Source organism: Hyperolius riggenbachi, chromosome 3, assembly GCF_040937935.1.
Source record: "Hyperolius riggenbachi isolate aHypRig1 chromosome 3, aHypRig1.pri, whole genome shotgun sequence".
In the NCBI taxonomy this organism is placed as follows: Eukaryota; Metazoa; Chordata; class Amphibia; order Anura; family Hyperoliidae; genus Hyperolius; species Hyperolius riggenbachi.
In genome coordinates, this window is record NC_090648.1 from 130644778 (window position 1) to 130668260 (window position 23483).

General features: G+C 46.5%; 1 long non-coding RNA gene across 3 annotated transcripts in view; it reads left to right on the forward strand.

Moving 5' to 3' along the window:
- LOC137561151 (uncharacterized) overlaps positions 1-23483 on the forward strand; it is a 132637-nt gene that overhangs the window by 28778 nt on the left and 80376 nt on the right. For all 3 annotated transcript variants that reach the window (XR_011029886.1, XR_011029885.1, XR_011029884.1), the window contains exon 2: positions 14059-14184. This is a non-coding gene — a long non-coding RNA (uncharacterized lncRNA). The remainder of the gene's footprint in view (positions 1-14058; positions 14185-23483) is intronic.

Sequence of the window (23483 nt, forward strand, 5' to 3'; positions counted from 1 at the left end):
CATCTGTTTCCAATGGGCAATACAAATAGTGCTCCGTCCTGAGCAAATAACTTGTTGTTCGCTAATCTGGAATGCAGTGGCTGTCTGTGAGGGGTTTGATGGGTTAGTAAGTATTGAGCGAGTGATAATCTCACCTTGTTGAGTTCCATGAGGCTTCTGTAGCAGAAAATCCAGTCTTAAATATTTGGTCACATAATTTGAAGTGGCCAAACAAAAAGGAAATAGCCACTGTCCCTTTTACGAGAAATTATTGCTGCCAGTACTCTTGATAAGGCACTTAAAAAGTAATTTATTTGATATTAGTTATGCAAACAGTCATGGGTGCCATGTAGGGGCACAGGAGGTGCCTTTACATTACTATGGCAGTTGGTAATCACCTTTTGGGGGATGCAACCTAGAGGCCTTTTTACAGTAGCCCTATGTACAGTATATACTCAAGTATAAGCCAAGTTTTTGAGACCAAAAAGGTGGTCCAAAAGTTATTGTCTCAGCTTATACTTGAGTCAGTTGTTAATGCTGCCTCCCCCCAAGTCTACCAGCAGCCACTGCATTATATGTAATTGAGCAGGAGTGCTAATGTATGCATGCCCCTCTCCCCCACCATGTGCAGTGTGTCCTGTAATATCTACAGCAGATTACGTAATGTCCATTAGATTAAAGTGTGCCGTCATGTTGCTGTGCCACCCCCGCAGAGTGTAGTAGCTTGTAATGCAGACAGACTCTCTGTGTCCCTGCTCCCCGAGTGCCCCTCCCCCGGCATAAGCAGAGCACATCTCCATTATTCCTTGATTCCTCTGTCGTTTGTCTGCTGCACTCTCTATTTGCTATCATGCCATCTAGTGGCACCTGCCATCACTTGCACCACTACAATGATGATAGGGAACAGAGAGTGGCATAACAGCTGCTTTGTTTGCTTGCCACATTGCAATGCTCCACCTATGCGATGTTCACCAGGTGGCCAGTGCGTTGCAGCATAATGGCATACGACCTTGTAACGTACTGCATGCAGTGTGCTGCGGCATAACCCTTGGCTTATACAGGAGTCAACCATTTTTTCCATTTGTTTAGGTAAAAGTTAATGGGTCGGCCAATACTGGTCGGTTTATACTTGAGAATATATGTGTGTGTGTGTGTATGTATATGAATGTTCCTATTGTGATTCTTTTGGCTCATGTTATAGCCTAAAATGTAGTAATCATGAGCCCCCAAAATGCCAAATGCTGCACCATGTACACATACTGTATATGAATGTTCCTATCGTGTTTCTTTTGATTCATGTACTAGCCTAACATTCATTCAAAAAACAAAAATGTAATTTACTCCCCCACTCACTGTAAAATCGTAAATATATCCCAGCTTTGAGAAAAAGGACATGACAGAAGAGCTGGGATTTTGGACATTTCAAGGGGTCATACAGCAAGCAGGTGAGCAAAATACATGTTTGGTTTCTGAATTAAAGCACACCTGTAGCCACAGAAAAAAAGTGACATACTTTCATCAGTAGGGGTAAGATACTGTAGGTGGCTGCCAGCATACAGTAAAAAATGGCGCGGAGGAAGTAATGGCGCACCGTTCTGCCGATTATAAAACGCTATTTACCGTTTTAATGTAAATACATTAAAATGGTAAATAGCGTTTTATAAAACAGCAGAACGGTGTGCCATTGAACAATGCAGGGAGCTAGCAGAGGGGGTCGGGCTGGAGAGACAGCGGGCTGGCAGCGGGGTCAGGATGGAGAGGCAGCGGGGGTCGGGCTGGAGAGGCAGCGGGGTCAGGGTGGAGAGGCAGCGGGCAGTGGGCTGGCAGCGGGGGTCGTGCTGGAGAGACAGCGGGGTGGAGGGAGGATTACGCAGCATGTGTATACATTACCTCGTCCCGGCCGGCGATCGCTCCTTCACTTCATAGCTTGCACGAGTCCTGCATCCAGCCAATCACCATGCGGAAACTGAAGCCGCATGGTGATTGGCTGGATGCAGGACTCGTGCAAGCTATGAAGTGAAGGAGCGATCGCCGGCCGGGACGAGGTAATGTACTGTATACACATGCTGCGTAATCCTCCCTCCACCCCGCTGTCTCTCCAGCCCGACCCCCGCTGCCAGCCCACTGCCTCTCCATCCTGACCTCGCTGCCAGCCCGCTGTCTCTCCAGCCCGACCCCCGCTGTCTCTCCAGCCCGACCCCCGCTGCCAGCCCACTGACCGCTGCCTCTCCACCCTGACCCCGCTGCCTCTCCAGCCCGACCCCCGCTGCCAGCCCGCTGCCTCTCCAGCCCGACCCCTGCTGCCAGCCCACTGCCTCTCCAGCCCGATCCCTGCAAAAAAAAATATTAACATATAAAACGATAAATATCGTTTTAAGTGCAGCGCCAGCGCCATTCTGACACTATTGGCGCTGTGCGCCATTTTTGCCTGTCCCCGGCTGCCAATTTCTATGCATAAACACACAGGGAAAATCTATGTGAGATGTACAGTATACAGGATCTTCTCAAAAAATTAGCATATTGTGATAAAGTTTATTATTTTCTGTAATGTACTGATAAACATTAGACTTTCATATATTTTAGATTCAAATACACACAACTGAAGTAGTTCAAGCCTTTTATTGTTTTAATATTGATGATTTTGGCATACAGCTCATGAAAACCCAAAATTCCTATCTCAAAAAATTAGCATATTTCATCCGACCAATAAAAGAAAAGTGTTTTTTTAAAAAAAAAGTCAACCTTCAAATAATTATGTTCAGTTATGCACTCAATACTTGGTCGGGAATCCTTTTGCAGAAATGACTGCTTCAATGCAGCGTGGCATGGAGGCAATCGGCCTGTGGCACTGCTCAGGTGTTATGGAGGCCCAGGATGCTTCGATAGCGGCCTTAAGCTCATCCAGAGTGTTGGGTCTTGCGTCTCTCAACTTTCTCTTCACAATATCCCACAGATTCTCTATGGGGTTCAGGTCAGGAGAGTTGGCAGGCCAATTGAGCACAGTAATACCATGGTCAGTAAACCATTTACCAGTGGTTTTGGCACTGTGAGCAGGTGCCAGGTCGTGCTGAAAAATGAAATCTTCATCTCCATAAAGCTTTTCAGCAGATGGAAGCATGAACCCACTTTTGAACCAGAAACAGCGGCAGAAGCGCCTGACCTGGGCTACAGAGAAGCAGCACTGGACTGTTGCTCAGTGGTCCAACGTACTTTTTCCGGATGAAAGCAACTTTTACATGTCATTCGGAAATCAAGGTGCCAGAGTCTGGAGGAAGACTGGGGAGAGGGAAATGCCAAAATGCCTGAAGTCCAGTGTCAAGTACCCACAGTCAGTGATGGTCTGGAGTGCCATGTCAGTTGCTGGTGTTGGTCCACTGTGTTTTATCAAGGGCAGGGTCAATGCAGCTAGCTATCAGGAGATTTTGGAGCACTTCATGCTTCCATCTACTGAAAAGCTTTATGGAGATGAAGATTTCATTTTTCAGCACGACCTGACACCTGCTCACAGTGCCAAAACCACTGGTAAATGGTTTACTGACCATGGTATTACTGTGCTCAATTGGCCTGCCAACTCTCCTGACCTGAACCCCATAGAGAATCTGTGGGATATTGTGAAGAGAAGGTTGAGAGACGCAAGACCCAACACTGGATGAGCTTAAGGCCGCTATCGAAGCATCCTGGGCCTCCATAACACCACGCCGCATTGAAGCAGTCATTTCTGCAAAAGAATTCCCGACCAAGTATTGAGTGCATAACTGAACATAATTCTTTGAAGGTTGACTTTTTTTGTTTTAAAAACACTTTTCTTTTATTGGTCGGATGAAATATGCTAATTTTTTGAGATAGGAATTTTGGGTTTTCATGAGCTGTATGCCAAAATCATCAATATTAAAACAATAAAAGGCTTGAACTACTTCAGTTGTGTGTATTTGAATCTAAAATATATGAAAGTCTAATGTTTATCAGTACATTACAGAAAATAATGAACTTTATCACAATATGCTAATTTTTTTAGAAGATCCTGTATACGCATTTCAATACATTCTTATTAAGAGTGCAATATACTGAATGAGTCACTTCAGTTTTCTAGGTCAAGTGTGTTTAATGCAGATACATACATAATGAAATTTACATTGGTAAACATATTTCTTTTAGTAATGAACAATGCTATAATATATTTTTGAAGTACCACTTACAGCAGCAGCTTATTGTAAATACAGCAGCTGCAATAAATAAATCACTGGCATTGCTTATGCAAATATTCTCCAAGCAACAATTGTACACTTCCGCTTTATTGCAAACAGCACAATCAAATCATTAGGAGCTAAATTCGCACCAGCCCTCCTACACAACTGGATGGCACAGTAATTATAGATCATTAATATACGTGAACACACAATATGACGGCATCTAACATAACTGAACTTTCCATTCCCCGCTGTCCTCATCCTGTTATACCCCTGCCAAACACAAATTTACACTTTAGATTGTGATTTGCTACATTTAGTACTTTTAATATTATTTAATGTCCCCTTGACTTTATTTGCAAGAAATGCTCAGTTTTTCTATGTGGCCACTGGCCAGTCTAGATTGATTTAGAAATTACATTAACTTACATTTTCCAGTGGAGATATAACATTATTATGTATTCTTTTGGGGAAACAGTAAATTCGGGCGCCTGAGGCTAGTGGACAAATCGGGCGCCGCCATTCACTCCTATAATAAATATCGTTTAATGGGCGCCCGATAGGAAAAAAGGGCGCCGGAGAAAACTAACGTTTTAAAAGCGGCGCCCGGAGACTTAATGTTTTATTACTGTTTCTCATGATTACACATTAATTTATGATTTATACATTTTTAAATATTATTTTTAAACGAAAAAAGTACAATATTTTTTCCCAAACATTATTTTTAAACGAAAAACAGTACTTTTTTTTTTTTTAACATTATTTTTAAACGAAAAAACCAACAGGGGGGTCTTAGGTTTAGGCACCAACAGGGGGGTCTTAGGTTTAGGCACCAACAGGGGGTTTTAGGTTTAGGCACCAACAGGGGGGTCTTAGGTTTAGGCACCAACAGGGGGGTCTTAGGTTTAGGCACCAACAGGGGGGTCTTAGGTTTAGGCACTAACAAGGGGGTCTTAGGTTTAGGCACCAACAGGGGGGTCTTAGGTTTAGGCACTAACAGGGGGGTCTAGGGGTTAGGGGTAGGTACAGGGAGGGTTACTTAGGCACCAACAGGGGGGGTCTTAGGTTTAGGCACTAACAGGGGGGTCTTAGGTTTAGGCACTAACAGGGGGGTCTAGGGGTTAGGGGTAGGTACAGGGAGGGTTACTTAGGCACCAACAGGGGGGTCTTAGGTTTAGGCACTAACAGGGGGGTCTAGGGGTTAGGGGTAAGTACAGGGAGGGTTACTTAGTAATTTTTTTTTTAAACGTTATTATACGTTTCACTATTTAAACGAAAGATTAACGTTTTTACAATTGCCGATTTAATGCACATTATTTAATGATTTATAACTTTAAAAACCATTAATTTTAAACGAAATACAGTACAATACAATTTTAAACGTTATCCATGCTTATCGTTAAAAACCCGGCGCCCTTTTTTCCCAGCGCCCCTTTTTAACGTACGCTTCTTTTGGGGCTTGTAGACCAAGCACTGTTAAAACAGTGCAGGAGATCTTGGCGTAGCTGGTGCCACCCTATGCCGTAATAGGAATTATGGCTATAGCTGCGCACAGTGAGTTACTTGGGCGCCGTCAAAAGATGGAGCTCAAATTACTTTTAAAACACTGTAATTCACCTGCCTGAAATAGCTGGAAGCCGATTTACATCATTCCCCACCATCCACGTCGACCTGGAGGGGGAATTGTAATAGTACAGCTGCCGGAACTTGTGCAGCAGCAGGGTAAGTCGTATATCGGCTTTATCCTGTGCTCAAATCTCCCGGCGACATAGTCATAGGTATGTGTAAAGAGCATTCCCAGAACTTGCCAGCATATACATATAGTAGCTGAATACCACACGGATTCCTACACTATACCCATACTGAGTCCCAGGGGTATGTCACAGGAGGCTATAGGCACAGATATCCTGGCACCTTAGACTTCGCCCTCCATGAACCTACAAACCTCACCAAACTGCACAGCAAATGTGCTGGCTGGACCAACTGTCACTTCTCCCTTGCTTCCCTTGCCCGTCATAGGTAGCTACACGTGCCCCTTAGTGGTAGCTAGAAGTACCCTCAATATTAAGTAGCTAGAGGCGCCCCCAAGTATTAGTTAGCTAGAAGAACCTAAGTAACTAGAGGCGCCCCCAAGTATTAGGTAGCTAGAAGAACCTCAGTATTAAGTAGCTAGAGGTGCCAGGGTCGGATTTACCATAAGGCACGTGCTTAGAGGCGCCTGATGATGGAAAGGCCGCTCACTCCCCTCCCTGAGTGCCTGCCTCCTGCCTTCCCTATGCAGAGTCACAAGCAGAGCGTAAATGAGAGGCTACCCCCCTGGGTCTCGGCATTCCACTGACCAGATTGCCCTTCAGTCGGGGACACCCCTAGCAACTTGATACTTGGGGGTACCTCTAGCTACTTAATATTGAAGATAGCTCTGGGTACCTAATACTAAGGGGCACCTGTAGCTACTAGTGTTGGGCGAACACCTGGATGTTCGGGTTCGTGAACGTTCGCCGAACATGGCCGCGATGTTCGGGTGTTCGCGCCGAACTCCAAACATAATGGAAGTCAATGGGGACCCGAACTTTCGTGCTTTGTAAAGCCTCCTTACATGCTACATACCCCAAATTTACAGGGTATGTGCACCTTGGGAGTGGGTACAAGAGGAAAAAAAATTAGCAAAAAGAGCTTATAGTTTTTGAGAAAATCGATTTTAAGTTTAAAAGGGAAAACTGTCTTCAAAATGCGGGAAATGTCTGTTTTCTTTGCACAGGTAGCATGCATTTTGCCGCCATGCAGTCATAAATGTAATAAAGATAAGAGGTTCCATAAATAGGGACCAGCTAAGCTAACCCAGCAGCAGCACACGTGATGGAACAGGAGAAGGTGCAGGAGGATAAGGCCAAGCTTTCAGACACAACAACCCAGGCCTTGCATGAGGACAAGAAGTGTGCGGATAGCATTCTTTTTGCCGCCATGCAGTCATAAATGTAATAAAGATAAGAGGTTCCATAAACAGGGACCGGCAACGCTAACCCAGCAGCAGCACACGTGATGGAACAGGAGGAGGCGCAGGAGGAGAAGGCCACGCTTTGAGACACAACAACCCAGGCCTTGCATGAGGACAAGAAGTGTGCGGATAGCATGCTTTTTGCCGCCATGCAGTCATAAATGTAATAAAGATAAGAGGTTCCATAAACAGGGACCGGCAACGCTAACCCAGCAGCAGCACACGTGATGGAACAGGAGGAGGCAAAGGAGGAGAAGGCCACGCTTTGAGACACAACAACCCAGGCCTTGCATGAGGACAAGAAGCGTGCGGATAGCATGCATTTTGCCGCCATGCAGTCATAAATGTAATAAAGATAAGAGGTTCCATAAACAGGGACCGGCAACGCTAACCCAGCAGCAGCACACGTGATGGAACAGGAGGAGGTGCAAGGCCACGCTTTGAGACACAACAACCCAGGCCTTGCATGAGGACAAGAAGCGTGCGGATAGCATGCTTTTTGCCGCCATGCAGTCATAAATGTAATAAAGATAAGAGGTTCCATAAACAGGGACCGGCAACGCTAACCCAGCAGCAGCACACGTGATGGAACAGGAGGAGGCGCAAGGCCACGCTTTGAGACACAACAACCCAGGTCTTGCATGAGGACAAGAAGCGTGCGGATAGCATGCTTTTTGCCGCCATGCAGTCATAAATGTAATAAAGATAAGAGGTTCCATAAACAGGGACCGGCAACGCTAACCCAGCAGCAGCACACGTGATGGAACAGGAGGAGGCGCAGGAGGAGAAGGCCACGCTTTCAGACACAACAACCCAGGCCTTGCATGAGGACAAGAAGCGTGCGGATAGCATGCTTCTTGCCACCATGCAGTCATAAATGTAATAAAGATAAGAGGTTCCATAAACAGGGACCGGCAACGCTAACCCAGCAGCAGCACACGTGATGGAACAGGAGGAGGCGCAGGAGGAGAAGGCCACGCTTTGAGACACAACAACCCAGGCCTTGCATGAGGACAAGAAGCGTGCGGATAGCATGCTTTTTGCCGCCATGCAGTCATAAATGTAATAAAGATAAGAGGTTCCATAAACAGGGACCGGCAACGCTAACCCAGCAGCAGCACACGTGATGGAACAGGAGGAGGCGCAGCAGGAGAAGGCCACGCTTTGAGACACAACAACCCAGGCCTTGCATGAGAACAAGAAGCGTGCGGATAGCATGCATTTTGCCGCCATGCAGTCATAAATGTAATAAAGATAAGTGGTTCCATAAACAGGGACCGGCAACGCTAACCCAGCAGCAGCACACGTGATGGAACAGGAGGAGGCGCAAGGCCACGCTTTGAGACACAACAACCCAGGCCTTGCATGAGGACAAGAAGCGTGCGGATAGCATGCTTTTTGCCGCCATGCAGTCATAAATGTAATAAAGATAAGAGGTTCCATAAACAGGGACCGGCAACGCTAACCCAGCAGCAGCACACGTGATGGAACAGGAGGAGGCGCAGGAGGAGAAGGCCACGCTTTCAGACACAACAACCCAGGCCTTGCATGAGGACAAGAAGCGTGCGGATAGCATGCTTTTTGCCACCATGCAGTCATAAATGTAATAAAGATAAGAGGTTCCATAAACAGGGACCGGAAACGCTAACCCAGCAGCAGCACACGTGATGGAACAGGAGGAGGCGCAGGAGGAGAAGGCCACGCTTTGAGACACAACAACCCAGGCCTTGCATGAGGACAAAAAGCATGCGGATAGCATGCTTTTTGCCGCCATGCAGTCATAAATGTAATGAAGATAAGAGGTTCCATAAACAGGGACCGGAAACGCTAACCCAGCAGCAGCACACGTAATGGAACAGGAGGAGGCGCAGGAGGAGAAGGCCACGCTTTGAGACACAACAACCCAGGCCTTGCATGAGAACAAGAAGCGTGCGGATAGCATGCATTTTGCTGCCATGCAGTCATAAGTGTAATAAAGATAAGAGGTTCCATAAACAGGGACCGGCAACGCTAACCCAGCAGCAGCACACGTGATGGAACAGGAGGAGGCGCAAGGCCACGCTTTGAGACACAACAACCCAGGCCTTACATGAGGACAAGAAGCGTGCGGATAGCATGCTTTTTGCCGCCATGCAGTCATAAATGTAATACAGATAAGAGGTTCAATAAACAGGGACCGGAAACGCTAACCCATCACAGATGGTCATTGTTCATGTTACTTGGTTGGGGTCCAGGAGTGTTGCATAGTCGTTTCCAATCCAGGATTGATTCATTTTAATTTGAGTCAGACGGTCTGCATTTTCTGTGGAGAGGCGGATACGCCGATCTGTGACGATGCCTCCGGCAGCACTGAAACAGCGTTCCGACATAACGCTGGCTGCCGGGCAAGCCAGCACCTCTATTGCGTACATTGCCAGTTCATGCCAGGTGTCTAGCTTCGATACCCAATAGTTGAAGGGTGCAGATGGATTGTTCAACACAGCTACGCCATCTGACATGTAGTCCTTGACCATCTTCTCCAGGCGATCGGTGTTGGAGGTGGATCTGCACGCTTGCTGTTCTGTGGGCTGCTGCATGGGTGTCAGAAAATTTTCCCACCCCAAGGACACTGCCGATACCATTCCCTTTTGGGCACTAGCTGCGGCTTGTGTTGTTTGCTGCCCTCCTGGTCGTCCTGGGTTTGCGGAAGTCAGTCTGTCGGCGTACAACTGGCTAGAGGAGGGGGAGGATGTCAATCTCCTCTCTAAAGTCTCCACAAGGGCCTGCTGGTATTCTTCCATTTTGTCCTGTCTGACTCTTTCTTCAAGCAGTTTTGGAACATTGTGTTTGTACCGTGGATCCAGAAGGGTATAAACCCAGTAATTGGTGTTGTCCAGAATGCGCACAATGCGTGGGTCGCGTTCAATGCAGTCTAGCATGAATTGAGCCATGTGTGCCAGAGTCCTGCCAGAATCCTCATCATCCTCTTGTGAGCGTTGTGATAATTGTTGTGATGCATCATAGTCGTCACCTTCTTCCTGGTCTGCTTCTGCTGACCATTCGCGCTGAATTGTGGAAGTCCAACGTGCACTGCTCTGGCCCTCGTCAGTGGTGGCATGAAATTCCTGCTCCAACTCCAGCTGTTCCTCCTCCTCTTCTTCGTCATAGCTGCTGGGGCCAGCGTTTCCTGAGGCAGATGGCCTGATGTTGGTACCATCACGCTGATGGTTTTCTCCTTCAGATTCCCCCAGTTGCATCATGCCAGCTGTTTCCTTGATTTTCAACATTGACTTCTTCAGTAAACACAGCAGTGGTATGGTAATGCTGACTGAAGAGTCGTCACTGCTCACAAGCAACGTGGATTGCTCAAAATTTTGGAGGACTTGGCAGAGGTCCAACATGTTGGCCCAATTGGATCCACAGAAGCTTGGCAGCTGTCCGGATGCGCCTCGGTACTGCGCCGTCATGTACTGGACCACTGCACTCTTCTGCTCGCAAAAGCAGGCTAGCATGTGCAGCGTAGAATTCCAGCGCGTAGGGACATCACACAGCAAGCGATGGTGGGGGAGATTGAAGCGCTCCTGCATCTTGGCGAGTGCCCCCGAAGCAGTACTGCAATTTCTACAATGTTTGGCCACTCATCGCACCTTCAACAGAAGATCGGCCACGCCTGGGTATGTCCTCAGGAACCGCTAAACTACTAGGTTCATCACGTGCGCCAGGCAAGGGATGTGTGTCAGCTTAGCCAACCTTAAAGCGCGAATGAGATTACTCCCATTATCACACACAACCATGCCCGGTTTCAGGTCCAGCGGTGCCAGCCACAAATCCGTCTGTTCCTTTATTCCCCTCCAAATTTCCTCCCCTGTGTGCTGCTTATCCCCAAGGCAGATCAGCTTCAGCAACGCTTGCTGACGCATGCCAACAGATGTGCTGCACTGCTTCCACGATCCTACTGCTGCTGGGTTAGCGTTTCTGGATGAGGTACAGCTTTGAGATGCAACACCCGCGCCGTAGCAGGTGAGGAATCGCTGCCAGGCTCCACAAGGTTCACCCAGTGCGCGGTAAGGGAGATGTATCGACCCTGGCCGAACGCACTCGTCCAGGTGTCAGTGGTGAGGTGAACCTTGCAGGCAACGGCATTCTTCAAGCTTCGGGTTATTTTGCTGACCACGTGCTCATGCAACTCAGGCACTGCAGAGCGCGCAAAGTGGTAGCGGCTGGGAACCACGTAACGTGGGATGGCCACTGACATCATGCCCTTGAAGCTGTTTGTCTCCACCACTCGATATGGCAGCATTTCGCAGGCCAGAAGCTTGGCTATGCTGGCTGTTACTGCCACGGCCCGGGGGTCATTTGCTGGAAATTTCCTCTTGCGCTCAAGCATCTCCGAGACAGACAACTGAACCGTAGGGCTGCACACTGAACGGCTGTTGGTTGTTGTGTTTGATGACTGGGAGACCTCAAGAGCACTATTCCGGAAAGTGACAGTATCAGCGTCGTCTGATGTTTGTGAATGTTGTTGTGAACCACGCAATGGCTGGGCTACTGCTGCTGCTGAGGAGGGTCTGGTGGTGAGTCTGGTGACCCCAAGGGAGGCAGTGTTGCTGCTGGTACCCTGTCCTGGCGGCCACAGAGTGGGATGTTTGGATACCATGTGGCGGGTCATGCTGGTGGTGGAGAGGTTGTTAATATGTTTCCCCCTGCTCAGGCGGGTCTTGCACACCTTGCAAATCACCATGGTACCATCCTCACTGCAGTCTTCAAAGAAAGGCCAGACTTTGGAGCACCTGTCTTGCTGGCGATTTCTGTTTGCGCCTCTTTTACGTCTCACTTGAGCTTCCACGCTTTTGGTGCCTGAAATTTCGCGCCGCCTACCTTGTGGCACAAGGCGAACTCGTGCAGCAGTGGGTTCTTCAACAGACTCATCTGTGCTGCTGCTACGACGGCGATGTTCTCCTTCACATACAAAATCTGGGTCTCTGTCAACATTGTCCATACCCTCCTCCTCTTCCATCTCCTCAAACTCGTCATATGTGATTGTGGGCCGCCGCCGTGGAGTAGAGCTCCCCACAACAACCTCTGCGCAGCTCACTCCAACGTTGTCTTCAAGATCTTCTCGCCCGACCTCCTGCAATTGAAACCCCTTCTGCCCAACTTGCTCTGGGATTTGGGTTTCAAAGTCCTCCTCGGACTCGCCTTGCATTTCAGTGCGCGGTGCATTTCCCACAGTCAATGGTTGTGAATCCGAGCACAAAATTTCTGGCTGTTCCATTGACCTTTGAAAGGTGGAAGTTTGTTGGGCTGGGAATAGCTCCTGCGAATACCCCATTGTGTCCTGAGGAAATTCTTCGGACTGGTTATTTGGCAGTTGTGTGCGTGGTGTTGCTGCCGGTTGTGTCAGCTTTGTGCCCACTGGCTCCTTGTAACTGGCTGAGGACTCGGACCTCGTGCGTGATGTGCTGGTGCTGCTTAACCCACTGCTGGACGCTTGAGAGGTCATCCAATTAATTATCTGGTCCTGTTCTTTTGGATTTGTGAGGGTTGATTTCCTGGACAACATGGGCGGTATTGAGTGGGTTTTCTTCGGTGCTCCACTGTGGCCTGTACGTGAACCGTCAGGGGGAACACCTCTTCCCTTGCCCCTCCCTCTTTCACAGGATTTCTTCTTCATTTCACTTATCCTTAAAGTACACGCTGACTGGCAGCAGTACAGTGGCAGTACAGAAATGCTATACAGTGGCGGGTGAGCGGTGTACTACTATTCCCAGCAGCGACACAGAGCACAATGCTATACAGTGGTGGGTGAGCGGTGTACTACTATTCCCAGCAGCGACACAGAGCACAATGCTATACAGTGGTGGGTGAGCGGTGTACTACTATTCCCAGCAGCGACACAGAGCACAATGCTATACAGTGGTGGGTGATGTTCTGCAGAACCCGCACAGTGGCGAACACTGTTCGCCCAACACTAGTAGCTACCTATGATGGGCAGGGGAAGTAAGAGAGAAGTGAAAGCTGGGACAGCTAGCACACTTGTGGTGCAGTTCAGCGGGCGTTTGTAAGTTCATGGAGGCAAAGTCTAGGATGCCAGGACATCTGTGTCTATAGGCTCCAGTGATGTAAATCCAGGCCTGAGAGGTGCCCCTGACTGAACACTGAGAGCAGGGTGAGTAACCTATAGGGAAGGAGGTAGAGAGGCACTCGGGGAGGGAAGTGAGCTGCCTTCCAATCATCAGGCACCTGTAGGCACGTTCCTACAGTGCCTTATGGTAAATCCAGCCCTGATTATACTGAAGCATAGTGCCCAGTCTACTAAATGTCTGGGTTTAGCATAGCCCAACTGAAAGGATAACTGAAGGAAGAGGTATATGGAGGCTGCCATATTTATTTAATTGATGCATTGATGTATTCATGAACAGTGTTGACATCATCATCCTACACCAAGCAGTAAAGGGTGTCCAAGTGCTCATACTGCTCCAGATTTATGCACCAGGGAGTCAACCAGTCCGCACCTGGATACACCAAATGTATAGTAATACACAGTGTATAGGAAACTCCAGTGCATACACTCCAGCTTGAGCTGAGGGTATCCTAAATGTGTGTATTTCACAACAGCTTACGATGCAGCTGTATTGTTAGAGCAAACCTGAGCTGAAAATTAAAAGTCAAAATTATATATAAACATATATATATATATATAAACATACACAGGTCATACTTACCTCCAATGTAGTTTACTCAACCACTGTCTCCTCTCCCGTTGTTTGTCCACTGTGATCAGTGGAACTCTCCGTTCTCAATTTTAAAAATGGACCCTGTAACAGCTCCTTGGTCAGCACCCTGTTAAACTGTAATATTGCCCACTTAAGCTATAAGAAACATGAACTTTACCTTGCACATCATTTGTCCTTTCAGCTATAACTGACAGCAACTGATATACAACTGACAGCAACTTTTCATGTTCTGGCAAAATCTAGTCAGAAGTGGAACGGATCGTTTTTAGATGGAAATGGTGAGCTTCTGAGAGTAACTGACAGCGAGGTGAGTACAGTATGTAATATTCATTTGCAGGTATATCAGGTGTTTATTTTAAATCATTTTACTTGGTTCAGGTTCCCTTTAATGTCTCTATGCTGTATGCCAGAACTTCATCATATGTCAATTCTAATCTAACTATGCCCTTCTGTACTCGCCCTGGGAAAAAATAATTTACAAAAAATGCATGGCAACAAGTTTAAAAAAAAATAATCTGAATGAGTTACCATGTGGACTGACAGCAAGGTGAAATAGGAGTTGACCTACAGAGAATATACTACAGCCAAGCTTTAAGAAGCGTAATGACAGTAATGAATATCACGGTATATAAATACCATTACAAATATCAAGCGTGTGCCATGAGCAGCTAATGGGATTTCTTGCTCTGTAATTATACAGAGCGAATCCTCGGCCAAAATTCCTCAGTAAAGCAAAATGACACTGGACAGGTACAAACTGGAACAGCCTCTCCGGATAACAAGATTGTGATTACAGCCCATCTTCATTTCCACATTATTAATTGAAAAATCTTTGGGACATGTGGCTGGGAGAGGCAAGCAAAAGATGGATGCATTAAAAGATTGTTTTCAGAGCCAATGTGTCATTGACCCATCCTTACAAGCAATGCTGCGCAGATAACTTTTAACAAGAAAGCCTGGGAATGGAAATGCAGACAATTAATGGGCGTATGTCTAGCTGTGCTAACCTCTGATATATGACCCGAAGCTTAATATACCAGATGCGATTCTTTCTTCCTGTCCACCAGCAGCTTGTCAAGGACTGCTCTGGCAATGGTTCGCCGTGAAGGATTCTGGGATTGGGCACGGAAGCACAGGGCATTCTATCACAGCTGATAATGTGTGAACGTGCACGGGAGGGGGAGGGTTAAACCAATCAGACTCCTTTCCCTTGTAATAAATGGAACGCTGGGAACAGAGGTCAAGTGCTGATAACCTTTATAGGCATAATGCATTTTGAATTGTTTGGAAACCCTGGGCCTTAAGTTGATTTATTTTCTTTTCCATTCGTTTGATAAATCCAATAATAGCAATGTTCAATGTTAAAGGTTGTTGAACATGTCCCCCCGGCATCATATCAGTGGCTTTTTCTTATCCATCAAAGAACAGCTGCCTGATATCAATGGGTAATCCATACTATGTGCAACTGTTTTCAAACCACGTCATGTAGTAATCACAATAGCCACACATGTGTCTGTCATCACACTGCCCTCTCCTGTTTGCAATAAGAGACCATTTCTAAATGCTAATTCATTTAATACTTTGAATCACATGCAGGGGTGTAACTACAAATTATGCACCCCCCCCTGCAAAACATTAACAGGGCCTCATTAATGTTCACAAACTTTCCTTGTCTCCCCTTGGTGACCCTAACAGCTTCTCTCGTAAGGGTCATAAAACAAGAGTGGCAATTAGGATCTTTAAACCCATAACATGTGTTGCCATGGAAACACTTGATCCGAAATATCAGAGGGTGGGAAGGTTAGTAGCTGGGGCCCCTCCACACCTCTGGGGCCCCCTGTAGTTGCAAGGGTTGCTCCCCTGTAGTTACACCCCAGATCACATGCCTTATTACACACTAAGCAGGGAGGAACTTGGCAGAACGATGATAAGAAGTCTCTGCTGAGCTGCAACTACAGTGCTGGCCACAAAGAGTCAGTCTATCAGCAGCAGAGGGAGGAGCTGGGCAAATTCAGGTGATCTACTCTGAGGTCAGGAGTTAGTGTCTGATGATGGGTGTGAGGATCCGCTGGGCTGCCTGCGCAGGCAGGCAGCCTTTTGACCACTGTTCAGATCTGCATTCTGCAGGTCTCTGGAAGAGATACCTTTTGTCAGTATTGCAACTTGCTGCTGAGGAATTTGCATATGTTTGTCACGCAGATTGCCTAGCCACATCCCTTGTGGGCTTGCTCTACAAATACTATGTGATACCACAGTAAGTGGCTGGTCATAAGGATTCTTCCTGTGAAACACTCTGGAGAGTGTCAGCCTTGCTCATTGTTTGAATATCAGCTTAGAGTAATCCCTGGAAACTGCACTGGGCAGGTTTCCTTAGTGCAGTTAGGATTGCTTATCTGTTTTGTTTGTCTGTTGCGATTGTCCTGTCCCAGCGGTGGTCGACAGGAAATCGTTCTATGTGTCTGGGTGCTAACCGGAACAGCGGTTGTTACTGGTAGCCCCTTCTGATCTGTTTCCCTGGATCGCACTGGCATCCTGCGCTAGTGCTGTGGATCCTTCTGTTCTGCTACTCTGTACCTGGATCGCACTAGCATCCTGCGCTAGTGCTGTGGATCCTTCTGTTCTGCTACTCTGTACCTGGATCGCACTAGCATCCTGCGCTAGTGCTGTGGATCCTTCTGCTCTGCTACTCTGTACCTGGATCGCACTAGCATCCTGCGCTAGTGCTGTGGATCCTTCTGTTCTGTCTTCCTGGATCGCGCTAGCCACTTTTCGCTAGTGCTGTGGATCCTATCGTTCGCTTATTCATGTTTTCATGTGTCTTGTCTGCTACGAACACTTGCTGGAGGCTCGGTGAGGTAACCGTTAAGCAAGCGCTCATGTCCTCTGTTTCATGTTTGTCTGTTGGTGGTTAGTTAGGTGTGTTTGTCTCTATTGTGCTTATACCGTGGAGACCGTGCATAAACGCGTGCACTGTTGCGAATGAGTGCGGTGTTCGCGTTTAGCTAGCGTTTGTTATTTTCCATAGCTCCTCATTGTATGATTTGCTGTGCCTTTGCTACTCTCGTGCTCTGCCTTGCTGTAAACTTGTGTCACGTCTGGCGATCGCACCTCTCGCGATCGTGTTCCTACTTCATATCTGCTGTGGTGTGTGCACCGTCGCGGGTTGGCGACTAGTTTGGTGCACACACATACAATCTGTCTCTGTGCTCATTCTCAATCGCCTCTCTTGCGATTGCGTTCCGTCCCTTCGTGCAATTCCTGTCTGGCGTGTGTGGTAGGGCAGAGGAGCTGTTCCTCTGCACTTCACAGCTCCCCCTGTCGACAGGGATTTCCCTCTACAGGTGCATTGCACCTTCTGCTGGGTTTCCGCAAATTATACGTATGTGGAGGATTTCCGCAGTATCAGCGCACACGTCTTGTGCGCTGATCACGGAGAGAATTCCACAATCGTTACAGTGGGGATAAGAAAAGCACTGACACTGCAGCTGTCCTTGGCAGGTTTGGGTGCTCCATATCTATTGTTATGTATAAATCTTTTGAGGGGGCCCAATGTAAAACTCGCACTGGGGCCCAGAGCTCCTAAGCTATGCCACTGCTAGAGTGACACCCTTTTTTTGCAAGACTGTTAAGGGCATTTTTGCTGACCGATTTTACCACTTCCATGTAGTATGAGGGGCAGCAGATTTTGAATACTAAGAACAGATTGTGTAGGTAAACCCTCATTCTACATGTAGGAGGTAAAGTTGGATATGTGCACAAAAGGCTTAAAGTTATGGACAGTTGGACACAGCAGCAAATATTGTCCCCTGCAGGGATCAGGACTTGATCACTCAAACAACAGTTTGGGGCTGAGTTACGCTCGCCTCACCTGGGCGCTGCCATAGACATAATGTTATGTCTTTGGCCGCGCAGCAGTGTAATTCGGGTGCTGCCAATAGCCAGACCCTGAATTACTTCTCCTTGGAAGTTGGTACGACTTTGAGGGGGAATAGTAATGAATGCCGCCTGGTATTACAGTGGCAGCAGGAGGAGCTGTCATTTGGCTTGGTCTGCACCAAAGTGACCGGGTGGCAAAATGCCATATATTGTGTGTTCTGTAGAGGTGCATCACTTGCCTGCAGGCTAGCAATGTATTCTGTTACTCTGGAGAGTGGCAGAAGGACTACACATGGCACATGATGTCGCAGGAATGAGGAGGGAGAATAATAGTGTAGGCCTGCGCTTTGACAAGCTTACCCAGAAGACTGGATCTCTCGCTGGCCACCATACACATGATAGAGAACCATGTAAGGTATGTCTGAAGCTTTCCTTTACCAAAACATAAAGGGCCAACTCTCATTATCTCACTAAATGTGCAGGAGATCTCTTAGGACAATTAGCATCATGTGTGCTGGAAAACCGGTTTGTAGACCTTAGGATTGATGGAAGTAGTGATTAGTTTAAATGATGGCACTTTTATGTGGAATTGACGCTTCTTTACATTAGCTACTTTACTGTTATTTAATGGTAATTTAGAGCCTATTATCATATTAATGAAGTGGCAATTAGAGTAAATTGCCACGTTACTGATCATGGAATGGTGCTCGCCATCTTCATTGTAGTGAATGCCTATGTGAACTATAGAAGGCTAGCCGCCCTCAAACACCATTCTCACCCCTTTGCCCAAGACCACTTTAAGACGGGTCTGTAATAAATGTCCATGGCCTGCATACAGTTACTTTTTCTCATGAGAACCAAATGGTCGTAAGTGACAACCAGTTATTCCATCCAAGGGAGTGGAGTTTCTGATTACAACTTGTTTGCGGCCGTGACCGCTCGGGAAAAAAACATCAAGGCTTTTTTATAAATCTGGAATTAAAAAAGTGACAATCAGTTTTCTATCTTCAGAGAACAAGAGTGTAGCTCTCTTAATCTGTTTTGAAAGATAACTACTTTTTTCTAAATAGGTATGTAACATTGACAATGCTGGTCTTTGCCTCTGCCTTTGATAATAAATACCTATCCCCAGGTATGTAGTAAAGCATTAAAGTGACCTAAGCACCTCTTTTTTAAAAAAAGATTTAAACTTATCTCCTCGTAAGGAATGAAAGACAAGAAAAAAAAAACAACAACCGAGAGCACCCAATAGTGTATTACCAGTGGTATGTGGATTGTTGAAGACAGTGAATAGAATATACTCACAAGTGTAGGTTGCCTGATGTAGGCAACCACTTCAAGCGCATATGTGGATGTTAGGCCTGTCTCCACTCAGGCTAAGAAGTCGCTCTCTGTAGTAAGAAAAATAGTTTGATCACACCCTTCCACCAGGTGGATAGAATTTTGCAAAAAGGAACAGAGGCGCCAACAGAGTAAAAGTGTAACATATGTATAAAACCATTAAAAACGCACCCGCTTGCACAACTCTCAAGTTACTCCTTTTTGTATTTTACCTGAAGAAGCGAGCTTGAGTCCCGAGAAACGCGTTGCAACTGTTTTTTGGAGTATCAATTACAAAACCTGTTTTATACCACATACAGTGGTTATGTTGTGACTTCTAGGGAGGTAAGTCCTTACCTCCCTAGAAGTCACAACATAACCACTGTATATGGTATAAAACAGGTTTTGTAATTGATACTCCAAAAAACAGTTGCAACGCGTTTCTCGGGACTCAAGCTCGCTTCTTCAGGTAAAATACAAAAGGAGTAACTTGAGAGTTGTGCAAGCGGGTGCGTTTTTAAATGATGTTTGCTTTGTGGAGGGGCAGGGTTAAATTAACTTACCTATGGAGGCTTCTCCATAGCCCCCGTCTTAACTGGGGCATCCATTTTGAAGCTGTCAGTGGCGCAAAGCCACTGCTCAAATTGTCCATTAGTCCAGCGCGTCCTTGGCTGCTAGTGTATATCGGGAGATGCGGCGTTCCTGGCCGCTGGTGAATGTCGGGATATGTGCGTTCCCGGCCACTAGTGCATGCTAGAAGATGTAAAGACATTTAAGTCTACATCTCCCAGCATGCACTAGCAGCCAGAGATGCTCATCTCCCAGCATGCATCAGGGGCCAGGAATGCCACATCTCCTGGAATACACTAGAAGCCGGGTTGACACTAGAGGTCTCCCATGCACTTTGAAGCTTTGCAGCATTGACCAAGAAAGCAGATATGACTTGAGCTCAACCACAATTACAGATTAGTTGCTTGTATTGTACAGTGTACATAATGCAGACAAGCATAATGTTCTGGGCAGTAGCCCTTTCTCGGGCACTACGGAGCAGCACATGTAGGTACGTTTATCTATCGCTGCCCCCCCCCCACCACCACAAGCAAACATCATTAAAGCAGTAGGATTAGCCATACTATGCCAGGGAAAAAACACATATATAAGTAGATAAATACTTGATCTACTTACATAACACATGTATTGTACTGTCCACGTTTTGATTTCAGTGAATGTTATATAGTAAATGAAGAAAATTCTGTTCCTGGTGGGGGCCATGCCTTTTGCCCACAGTTTAGGCTAACTTGTGATGTCATTTCTGCCCTTTCGTTTTTTTCTTTTGTCTTCCTATGACTGAGTCACCTCAGCCTTGCTTGTAAACACAAGTGAGCAGGGATCGTGTTTCAGATAAGCAACTGGCAGGGAAATAAAGGGAAGAGGAGGAATATATTATAGATAAAAAGAACCCCCAGCATGCAACTTTTTGGCACTGACTACTAAAGGGCCAGTGCTCCTTAAAGGATACCCGAAGTGACATGTGACATGATGAAATAGATGTGTATCTACAGTGGCTTACACACAAATAACTATGCTGTGTTCTTTTTTTTTTTTTTCTGTGCCTGAAAGAGTTAAATATCAGGTATGTAAGTGGCTGACTCAGTCCTGACAGGAAGTGACTACAGTGTAACCATCACTGATAAGAAATTCCTCTTTTTATCTCTTTCTTGCTCTCAGAAGCCATTTTCTGCTAGGAAAGTGTTTTATAGTTGGAATTTCTTATCAGTGAGGGTCACACTGTAGTCACTTCCTGTCTGAGTCAGGACTGAGTCAGCCATTTACATACCTGATATTTAACTCTTTCAGGCAGAGAAAGAAAAAAAGGAACATAGCATAGTTATTTGTGTGCTAGGTACTGTACATGTCTATCTCATCATGTCACATGTCACTTCGGGTATCCTTTAAGTATGTGATAATTCCAAATCATAACAGCAGAAAAAGTTTTGAAAGTTTTGAATGCAGGATTAGCATCTTTATCACTTAATACACTCATACCAGTTGCTGTTGAAATTTGATTTGTATGGTGACACTTTAACAAATACTAACTGGGCAGGAGCACTATGTTTGAAATAGAGATTCCCATGACATCTAGGGCATCTGCGGATAAAGAAAGGAGTAAGTAACAATATGTGCCTTCGTGTATATGCTGTATTTTAGTTGTAGGTGGTAATTTTGTTTATATTTGTTGACTGACAGTGGGTTCGCTTGTCTGCTATCAACTGAAGTAAGACCAAAAGTGTCAGTTTTTGTCTTAGAGAAAAAAAGTGTACCCTTGTGTGTCTTGTATTAGGTTAATGTCTTCACAGGTTTTGCAGCTGGTTGGCAAAACCTTGGCACAGGGCCCTGCAATAAATTGGCTCATGTCTGATTATTCGGGCCCAAAGTTTGGCAGAAAATAATGAATACATTAAGCCGTACACTGTAAAAATCCAGACTAGGCGCACGGCAGTCTCCAAAGCGGCAAAAGGGTTAATGAGCGTATTTCAAGTAGAAAGAAGCAATATTTGGCAGTCACAGTGTTTAATATCTATGAGGTTCAGCGTGCATATTGAAAAATTGCTGAAAGGTTCCCCCATTACTTCAAGGCCAGTAAAAGTTTTATAATTAGAGAATTGTGTTAAAGAAGTCAAGTGGAACTTTATCTGACTGAGTGAATACAATAATTAACTAGGATGTCGCATACCATAATTTATTTCTGCATAAACTTCTATAAAGACTACTGGTGTACCCATTTATATATTCTGAAACTTGGATATGTGGCTGTTATGATGCATGTGTACCTTTACGTTGATTGCTTTGAAACCTATAGATCACTGCAGGCAGATGGAGATCAGCTGTTTCATCTGGTATGCATATTTATGTTAACATAAACACATTTGGATTTACATCACAGGAGCCTATAGGCACAGATGTCCTGGCACCCTAAACTTCATCCTCCATGAACCTACAAACCTCAGCTGAACTGCACTGCAAGTGTGCTGGCTGTCCCAGATGTCACTCCTCCCTTACTTCCCTTGCCCATCATAAGTAGCTACAGGTGCCCCTTAGCCTTAGGTAGCCAGAATTTCCCTCAATATTAAGTAGCTGGAGGTACCCCCAAGTATTAGGTAGCTAGAGGAACCTAAGTAGCTAGAGGTGCCCCTGACTGAAGGGAGATCTCGTCAGTGGAATGCTGAGAGCAGGGCGAGTAATGTCTCATTTACACTCTCATCAGGATTCTGCATACGGAATCAGGGAGGCGCTTGGGGAGGGGAGTGAGTCGCCTTTCCATCATCAGGTGCCTGTAGACACGTGCCTAAAGTGCCTTGTGGTATATCCAGCCCTGGATTCTATTGATGAAGTTCAGCCAGTTCTAATGCCTTGTACACATGTACAAATTCTGACGCTCATAGGGCTTGGGATGCAATCCCTTCATAAACACTTAAAGGTTACTAAAATATTGGTTGTCTGGATCAGGGGAGTTGCTAGCCCCAAAAATCAGTGGCACAGGCCCAGGATCTATTCTGGGGTGCCCTGGATGTTCCCCAGGGACAGTTGGAAGCTGTGCAGTCTCTTCTTATCTTGTCACCAATATTACATAACTAGGTATGTTTGAAACCTGTCCAATGAGAGATTAAAGACAATCTGGAGTGGATTTTTTTTTTTACCTCTTATTGCTGTGCAGCCATCTTCAGCATTAAAATCCATGTTGTTTTGCAGCATTTGGTAAAATTCTTCACACCAGGCAGAAAAAAATGACCTTTTCTAGACCATAGACAACCTTTGTTTGCCTCTGCCCTTAGCTTTGGCCTTGCCCTTATAGTTAGTGTTTGACAATGTCCTTAGCAATCAGTCACAGGGGCGTAACTAGAAATCCCTGGGTCCCCTGCAAAATTTTGGATCCCCCCCCCCCCCCTTGGGCCTGCTCAGGTCCATTTTTGGGGGCCGGAGGGGTCGCAGCATGAGGGGAGGGCATTGGACATCGGCGGGGACAGTTCCCCCCCTCACCTTGGGCTCTCTCCTCTGCGCTCCCCTCCAGCATCTATCACTGGCAGCAGGCGGGTGGGCAGGACACATACCTCCATCCACCGCGGAGGTCACCGATCTCTAAGTGCTTCATTCACCACCTAGAGGAACCTCCAGCAGTGGAACGCAGGAAGGTATGTGTTCCTGCCAGCTGCCTGCTGCTAGTGATAGATGCTGGAGGGGAGCGCAGAGGGGAGAGCCCGAGGTGAGGGGGGAGGACTGTCCCCCCTCTCCGCCGATGTCCAATGCTCTCCCCTCATGCTGCGACCCCTCTGGCCCCCCAAAAATGGCCCTGAGCGGGGACTAGAGGCCCCCCCAATGCGGGCGTTACATCCCCTATTGTTACGCCCCGGA